This window comes from Hibiscus syriacus, unplaced genomic scaffold, assembly GCF_006381635.1.
Source record: "Hibiscus syriacus cultivar Baekdansim isolate YM2019G1 unplaced genomic scaffold, ASM638163v2 tig00110209_pilon, whole genome shotgun sequence".
In the NCBI taxonomy this organism is placed as follows: Eukaryota; Viridiplantae; Streptophyta; class Magnoliopsida; order Malvales; family Malvaceae; genus Hibiscus; species Hibiscus syriacus.
The window spans coordinates 1,041,480-1,051,688 of record NW_024062628.1 but is presented as its reverse complement, the minus strand read 5'-3'; the positions used below and the strand labels follow the sequence as shown (position 1 = coordinate 1,051,688).

General features: G+C 32.4%; 1 pseudogene; it reads left to right on the top strand.

Annotated features, from left to right (window-relative positions):
• Positions 1 to 8,781: 8,781 nt before the first annotated feature.
• LOC120113479 lies at positions 8,782 to 9,718 on the top strand (annotated as a pseudogene).
• The last annotated feature ends 491 nt before the right edge of the window (positions 9,719 to 10,209 follow it).

The following is a 10,209-nucleotide window of genomic DNA, read 5'->3' as shown; positions in this document are numbered from 1 at the left end:
CGACCTCTACAACATTTACGAAGATCAAACTAACGTTCACTTAGTATTGGTATGACAAAAAATAGTTGCATCCAAAACTTTAGGGGGTTAAAACTTAATAAAATAATAATGTAAGTGACCAAAAGTGTACAAATATAAAAGGAAAGTGACCAAAATTTAATTCATGTATTATCCACATGGAAATGATGTAATTTTAATTTTACATGTTTATTGTGTCATGTCAGCAAACCATTAAAGGTTTAATGGTCATTAACCTTTAGTGACCACATCTTAATTAAAACGAAACGAAAATGATCAAATCTTATGTTTTTTTAATTCAGTGAAGAGAAGTTTATAAAACTCAAACGAAAATAACCATTTCTGTAGTCTATAAAATGCGGAGGAACTCCCAAAATATTCAAAATAGTCAATCGAGTTTACAAAAATAGAATTACGGTTGAATACAATAAGGGTTTATAAATAATAAATGCTCTCTAAATGACTTAAATGTACTATGGGTGCTCTAGTCGAACTGATCTATTGCTCTGGAATGTCTGTCGACGATAACTCCCCACGAAGTGCCTACTAAGAACCTGCGCACGAAAACACATTCTGAACGCTAAGCTTACGAGCTCAGTGCCTCAATAATATATATATTATACTACTTGTAGTCACTAGATGAACTAACTGGTGGCACATGTATGCAAATATGAGTCACTATTACTATATTAATTTGTGGCTGACATCATGGTGTGCCTGAGGGTTTCTGCATCTCGGAGCTAATGCACCCCTCTAGCGCTGTTGGAAAACCCAAAGTACTTGGGGTGATATCCGAAATTTTGCATCGAAAATGTACACTCGGTCAACTTACTCTATTGATTCTTGGGGCACCTGTACCCAGTCGACTACTGAGGTTCCTTAGCACAGACCTAGATCCACTGTGTACCACCCCCAACCCGTATCCGACCCAGATACGAGTCTGAGATGTCACATTAACCTTTCAAATCATATACTTGTACAAAATCGTAAAAAATTCAATTTATTTTAAATCAAACATCATTATTTACATAAATTTTACTAAAGAGTTTACAAACCAAATCAGAGCATGTCTGACTCAAATCTTTAATTACATGAAAACTATATTCATTAATATAAAATACATATAATTCAATTCTTTTTGATCTGATCCTTGGAAAGGAAAAGCTGACATGACTTGCCTATCTTTGCTCATTTTTCTCTTCTCGGAACCTACGTATGAAAATACTGACACGCTAAGTCACAGACTTAGTGAGGCATATAAAACTTAAATATAACATCTCATCACTAACTCATACTATGAACATTTCATATAATCATATTAAACTATAAAACACATAATGAAACAAAAACATAAATACATACATATACATATAACCTCATTATCCTTATTGTTATTCTTATCATTATTAACATAACTATCATAATCACTGTTTAAAATCATTAAACTATTTAATGCATACAATCTTGCGATTAACATTTATAAAACATCAAACAATACCTTTCACAAGCAAAGCACATATCATCACACAAGGTTTCTTTAGGTTATCTCTTTTATTAGCCCATGGTACATTTTTAAGAACTAAAGATATGTGAGTGCATTGAGGTTGTGCACAAATGTTGTCACCACAGCTCATATAATTTGCACTGAGTGCCATATAAAATGTCCCAAAGGACCGCGTAGAAATGTCCTGAAGGACCACATAGAATTGTCTCGTAGGACCACATAGAAATGTCCCGTAGAACCACATATATATTCCAAATGACCAAATATATGTCTCGAATGACCGCATATATGTTCCAAAGGACCACATATATGTCTCAAAGACCCGTATAGAACCCTCGACTCTTTGTATGCCAATTATACCCTCAACTCTCATATCATATAACATGGGCTTTACCATTTACATCATTTCTCATATTCATATAATCATGTAGTTCACTTACTCATAGAATATTTTCATATGATTCATATCCACATGTCACATGTTCACATAATCACTTAGGTCAATAACACATAGCTTATATCATATTCTCATATATTCATATAGATCACATAACATATAAATCATGGTCACATAATATATATCACATTTTCATATAGTTAGATAGGTCATTACCATATAACATATGTAACATATACATATCATATAACATGTAATACCAACCATGTATATTCTTATAATACAAAGTCATAACTATAGTTTAATTCATGCATTCATATATTCAAAACAGTGAAAATAGACTTACCGCAAGTCTACTTTCCATATATCAATATACATAGTAATAGAAAACACTCACCTTAGCCTCACTAGTCCAAGCAATCACTTATCTCTTTCTTGATCGATCTTATCTCATTGACTTATTCGATACTTGCTTTCGTTCGCTATCTACATGATACATATAATCGATATGAATGTTTTAATTTGAATCACTATTAATCAATCGTATATAACATAAGCTACACAAAGTACTTAATTCACCATTTCCATATGAGTAGTATCGGTACCCAAGATACAATACTGATACTTCTATCATATGGTATCGATACTATACTCCAGTATCGATACCCCATTTCAATTCTTGAATTTTTCTTCATAATGGTATTAATACTTGCTCAATGGTATCGATACCCCTAGTATCAATACTACTCCTTTTGTATCGATACTTCTTAAAGATTTCAGCAGATTTTATCTTATGGTATCAATATTGTTCCTTTAGTATCGATACCCCAAGCTCAAACTCTACTCATTTTACTTTGAATTATCGGTACTGGATGAATAGTATCGATACCCAATGCCCAAAACTTATTTATTTTACTCAAAATTTTTCCAAAACTTAATTAACTTCCACTCTGCTAACTTCTTTCAATTCATTAAACTCAAATATACTTATTAATACTAACTTATATTACTTAAACACACTTAAACATCTAGACTACTCATACAACACTTGGAAAAAAAATCACACCAATTATCCAACCTATTCTTAATTCACTTCTATTACTTCTAACTTCTTAATTAGACCCTTGACAAGTCAAATATAACCTCAAACTTCACTTACTAACTATCTCTCAATAATTCACTTAAAAACTCTTTACCTTCAATCTTTCATAACTTATTTATCTTTGAGTTTTAAGCCACCTTAAGTTTTCCTTAAGCTTTCTTAACACTCCAAGAATCAAAACCAGCTTTAAAATGAAATAAATGATCAATAGGAAACATATTTACCTTAGCCAAGCACTCACGTGGAGAGGAGGAAGAAAGGATGGAGAAAAGATTCTATATATCTCTGATAATTTTCCTTTCCTCCACGTGTTTATAAAAACACCCCTAATGAATATTTAATTCATTTTACTATCAAATGACCATTATGCCCTTTCCATTTCCAAACTTTGCTATTAAATCCAACACCAAGATACTCCAATTAAGTCCATGAACTTATCAATTTTTTGAAATTGATCACCAAGTTTCAAAAACTTATATTTTAGTCACTAGCCCCGTTTTTGGGATGTTACAAATCTCCCCCTTTAAGAAAATCCGTCTTCGAATTTTCATTGCACACATGGATAAGAATATCGTTTGTGCAAATCTTCTAATGTTCTCATGTTACTTCCTTTACTAAATCTTTCATGTTTAACGTGAATAGACTTACACTTTCACTCCTTCAATTCTTCATCTACATTCAACCCTTGTAAATCCATATAATGCTACTCATCATATAGATAGTAACCCCAATCCTTACCACACTTTTAATCAACATATTCATATAATCATGTAGTTCACTTACTCATAGAATATTTTCATATGATTCATATCCACATGTCACATGTTCACATAATCACTTAGGTCGATAACACATAGCTTATATCATATTCTCATATATTCACATAGATCACTTAACATATAAATCACGGTCGCATAATATATATCATATTTTCATATAGTTACATAGGTCATTACTATATAACATATGTAACATATACATATCACATAACATGTAATACTAACCATGCATATTCTTATAATACAAAGTCATAACTTTACTTTAATTCAAGCATTCCTATATTCAAAACAGTGAAAATAGACTTATCGCAAGTCTACTTTCCATGTATCAATATACATAGTAATAGTAAGCACTCACCTTAGCCTCACTAGTCCAAGCAATACACTTATCTCTTTCTTGATCGATCTTATCTTGTTGACTCATCTGATACTTGCTTTCGTTCGATATCTACACGATACATATAATCGATATGAATGTCTTAATTTGAATCACTATTAATCAATTGTATATAACATAAGCTATACAAAGTACTTAATTCACCATTTCCATATGAGTAGTATCGGTACCCAAGGTACAGTACCGATACTTCTACCCTATGGTATCGATATTGTACTCCAGTATCGATACCCCATTTCGAATATGGAATTCCTCTACAAAATTGTACCGATACTTGCTCAATGGTATCGATACCCCTAGTATCAATACTACTCCTTTGGTATCGATATTGTTCCTTTAGTATCGATACCCTAAGCTCAAATTCTACTCATTTTGTTTTGAAGTATCGTTATTGGTTGAATAGTACCAATACCCCATGCCTAGAACTTATTTATTTTACCTGAAAATTTTCCAAAACTTAATTGACTTCCACTATGCTAACTCCTTTCAAGTCATTAAACTCAAATATACTTATTAAAACTAACTTATATCACTTAAACAACATAAACATCCAGAGTACTCATAGAACACATTGAAACAAAAATCACACTAATTATCCAACCTGTTCTTAATTCACTTATATTACTTATATCTTCTTAATTAGATCCTTGACAAATCAAATATAACCTCAAACTTCACTTACTAACTCTCTCTCAATAATTCACATAAAAACTCTTTACCTTCAATCTTTCATAACTTATTCATCTTTGAGTTTTAAGCCACCTTAAGATTTCCTTAAGCTTTCTTAACACTCCAAGAATCAAAACCAACTTTAAAATGAAAGAAATAATCAATAGGAAACATACACACCTTAGCCAAGCACTCACGTAGAGAGGAGGAAGAAATGATGGAGAAAGGATTCTAGATATCTCTCATAATTTTCCTTTCCTTCCATATGTTTATAAAAACACCCCTAATGAATATTTAATTTATTTTATTGTCAAATTACCATTATGCCCTTTCCATTTCCAAACATTACTATTAAATCCAACACCAAGATACTCCAATTATGTCCAGTTTTTGGGATGTTATACACTGACTATCAAAATCTTTTAAGGAGATGTTTCCCAAGTGTCAAATAAGGCTAGTTTTATGTAATCCTAATTGTTATTGTTTCTATTATTTCGTTATTTACTATTGTTCTCACTTATAGTTTTATTTGCTATCATACTGATGTATTCGAACCCCTCACGTCCAATACCTTAACCATTAGATTAAAAATCCAAAAATGATCATGAGTTCCAATATTGACCTTCCAGTATCGATACTAGTTGACTGAGATAGGTTGTTTGACCAGATGGGGGGTATCGATTCTTACCAGGGTATCGGTACCAAATTTGGGTTCAATGTTTAAAATAATTAGCTCAGTATTGGTACTCTTATTGAGAGTATCGATACTCCCTTGAGTATCGGTACCAAAATTGACTACTGGAATTTGATTTTATGTTCCCAATATCGATATCACCCTATGGGTGTTGATGCCTATCCTGCAATACTGATACTCTTTGGTGGGTATTGATATTTCTTCCTAAAATTTGTATTGTTTTACTCCTAACTGAAGAACAATATCGATATTATTCTTCTAGTACTGATACCTCTACTAAAAATACCCAGTTTTAACCACGAAAGTTGCCAACCTTTGCCCCAAAACTTCCCATTAAGGTATCCAACTGTTATTAGTGTGTTATGCATGAATAAGGGGTCATAAAGAGGCTTTATAATACACTGAAACATCCAATAATGCAATTTACCATGAACATATTCTATAACTCATGCAAATAACTAAAACTCACCTAATGAGCTATGTGTGGTAGAATTGAGTTAGGAGTGAGTTACTTTGAAACCTTAGGCTGTTGAAAATCCCCAAAAGCTCAACCAAGTACTAGCTTCTCCTTTCCCTTGGCTTGAGAGGTTTCTCCTACTTCTCTCCCAAACATGAAAATGACATATAAGCTACTAGTGTTGTTGGGAAACTTAAAGGAATATTTAAAATGCTTCTAGGGGCTGTAATCTCCAAAAAATGAGCTGAAACCACTTGGTTTCTAAAACCCCCCACTCAACCCAAAATTTGTTTTCTCCACTAAAACTCACAATTGGGAGCCTGAATTGAAGTTTGGAATGAAAGGATTTCGTTACTTACCTTGTTGATTCTTGATAAGGCTTGCAGAGTTACAAAGTAGGTTCCTTTAGTTTGAACAAATAACAATGGTGGCTAAGGTGGAAGGAGAAAGAAGACAATGAGATGGTGAAAATGAGAGTGTGAGTGCAGACGTGAGATCAAAATTCTTAATGGTGATTTAGCTTTAATTTTGAACAAAGGTATAATTACTCCCTTGGTCTCTCTAAGTTTAGATGCAAACTAAAATACCCCTCTTTGCTCACTATTGGGTTTAATCCACACCCAATTTCACTTATTCTTGGGTCAAGGCTTCCTACAACTATGGTTTATATTCGAATCCCAAAATAGAAATAACTTGAAACTTCTAACCCGGAATTCAGGGCGTTACAATTAATCTATTTTTTTTAAAAAAAATCTAGAGACTACTTTATTGTTAAACTCTTTATTTATTTTTATTATTTTATATGTTTGATGTCATCTAGGTTGTAAACGAACCGAATGTTCAGCGAACCATTCGACAGGAAGTTCATTTACGTTCGTTTATTTATTAAACGAGATTTTATGTTCATTTAATTAAATGAACGAACACGAACAAATGTTTCATTCATTCATGTACGTTTGGCAATCTGTTTGTTTATGTTTGTTCATTTATGTCCCTTTATGTTTGTTTCATTTATGTCTGTGTATGTTCGTTTATTTCCGTTCGTTTATATTTAGCCTAATTTCCATATTATTTTAAAATATTAAGATGCAATCATTAATATTTTAAAACACAAATAATTTTAAACTCAAATCAATTAAAGAAAATATAAGGCATACCCATTTAAAACCAAAATAATTTTAAATATGAAGTTGTAGGTAATATTAATGAATAATGAATTTTATGTGGTTATTGCTGTTGTTTTTTGTTTACATTCGTTTACATTTATTTATTGTTCAATTATATTAATTTGTTATGTTTGTACAAGTTCTTTTATGTTCATTTATTGTGTTCGTTTATAACAAAATACTTAAAAAAATTGTGTTTGTTTATGTTCATTTACGTTTAAATGAACAAACACGAATAAGCTATATTCCTTAACGAACGAACACGAACAAAAAATTGTGTGTTCGTTTATGTTCGTATTCGTTCATTTGTTTTGTTAAAATTAAACAAATAAACATAAACATGCCTCTATCTATATTCGTTTGATTCGTTTATCGACCTAATTTCATCTATCTAATTTTGCTTGTGAAATTATCTTACTTCGCTAGTAGAGTGATTTTTTCTCTATATTATTCGTTTTCAATCCAAGGATTTGTCCTTTGTCAATTATTGGAGTTTGGTGGTGATCATGGTAGTTTTGTTGTACGGCAGTCTAATATAATGTTAAGGAAAGACGTTACCGGAAATATTAATATTTTTTTAATATTTTCGGTAGAGCACTACCTAAAATATTATTTTTATACCGGAAATGTTAATTTCGCTACCTAAAATGAATATTTCAGATATTAACATTTCCGGTAGAAAAAAATAATATTTTAGATAGCGCCCAATATTAATATTTTCGATAAAAAATAACATTTTAAATAACGTATTTCCTTAACCTTATATTAAGTTACCTTTTATTACTCATCCCGTGGCGATGATTATCTTGTATGTTTATAAAAGTCATTTCAATATTGCATAATTCTTAAACGCGGTCTCTCTAATTTTCCACTAGTGACTAAGTTTGCTTTCTAAAACAAGCAAGTCATCAAACTCCAACTCAATTAATTGAGACTCTATCAAGGTGACTAAAACTGGATTTAATTTTAAAAAATTGATTTTTATTAAAAAGTAATTCAATTCATAATTTTATAAATTCGACTTGATTTGAAAAATTTCAAGTTCGATATAAATTATGAAAAAGAACTTGAATAACCTAAATTTTTTAATAAATAGTGATTTGATTTTTAAGTTTGTGTGGGACTTTCAACTCTATGTAATATATTTATATCACATCTGAAAAAATATGAAGAAATATATATGTATATTGTACATGGTTATAGAAAACCTTTTATATTTGAGTCAAATATATCATAAATATTTATAATTAAATTTAAACATAAACTCAAATAACTCGATTAAATTATAACAAAAATTCAAATAAAATTTGAATTATAAAATAGATTTGATAGATTCAAAATACTTAAAAAAAATTACTCGACTTTATTAAATGTTGAACCTTAATTCCTAGATGAATGTCGTTTAAATAGTGCGTTGGGACCTGGTAATCATGATTTCACGATATTGGATTGAATGGATAAGTCCACAACTTCTATATGTAATGGGGCACTTCCTCACTTCCAGTACTAAGCCTCACCTCTTTAGACTTCGATTCTCTACAACTTCAATGGCGAGCCACAGTAATATCATGTTCTCAGTCCATTGACACGATGTCGTGTTTGTTAAACCCGTCAAACCAACACCTTCACAGGTTCTATCTCTCTCCACCGTCGACAATGACCCCAACCTTGAGATCATGTGGCATACTGTTTTCGTGTATTAAGCCAATGCGATTTCGATGTTAAACCCAAGGATCCAGCTTCCATAATCCAGGAATCACTCTCCAAGCTCTTGGTTTATTACTATCCCTTAGCGGGGAAGGTGAAGATTGAGACCGATGGAAGACTTCGAATCGCTTGCAATGCCGACGACAACAACGGCTTGCCGTTCTTAGTAGGCACCGCTTGCAAGCTCTCCTCGTTGAATCACTTGCATGGCATAGATGTTCAAGCCGGTAAAGAATTCGCCTTGGATTTTGTATAGGAATCTGACGATGTATATTATCACCCTCTTGTCTTGCGGATGACGAAGTTCATATGCAGAGGGTTCACGGTTGCTTTGAGGTTATCGCACTCGGTTTGTGATGGCTTCGGTGCAGCTCGGTTCTTTCAAGCATTGACTGAGCTCGCAAGTGGAAAGGACGCCCCCTCGGTTAAACCCGTGTGGTAGAGGAACTATTAGCAGCGAAACCGATCGAGGATATCAGTCGATTGATCGTCGATAGGACTTGACGGCCGCTTCGCCATATATGCCTACGACTGACATAGTCCATGGCTGCTTTTAAGTTTTATGTAACGGAAGAGAGTCTAAAAACACTGAAAATGAATCTGATCAAAGAAAGCATAGACGAGAGTGTAACCACTCTCGAGGTCCTTTCAGCCTATATATGGAGAGCAAGGGTTAGAGCCTTGAAGTTGAATCCGTATAAAAACACAATGCCTGGCATGGTCGTAGGGATAAGACGCACCGTGAAGCCACGGTTGCTGGAAGGATACTACGGGAATGCTTTTACCTCCGTAAATACGACCACGACCGGGAAGGTGTTGAAAATATAGACTGCAAAATCACACCGTTAGCCGGGCCGGTGAATTTTAATGTTCTGGGCGAGATAATAATTTTATGCCCCTATACTTATACCGTATTTCTTGTTCTAGTTTTTTTCGTTTTCTATTTTTGACACCCGATGGTTGTTTTTGAGGTAACATATTTAAAAGTAATCAATAAAACAAATATAGTAGCAAGTAAATAATAAACCAAATATATTAGCAATGAAATATACAACCTGACCGGTGACCAAATTTTATGTTGACTTGTTCTTTCTCACAATCAACTAATTTGGGAAATTAATGATGAAATCAAAATAATCAGAATGAATCACTCTAAAAAATGTCTTGAACGAAAATATTTAGCCACTGTTTTTTTTTTCATCAAACTAAGTTTGTCACTACACAATCAAAATTCAAACAATCAAACTATAAGCACTAGATTTGTTAAACAAAGTGAACCAAACTCATAAAGCTTTGATTCGAGATGAAATGGGAACTTA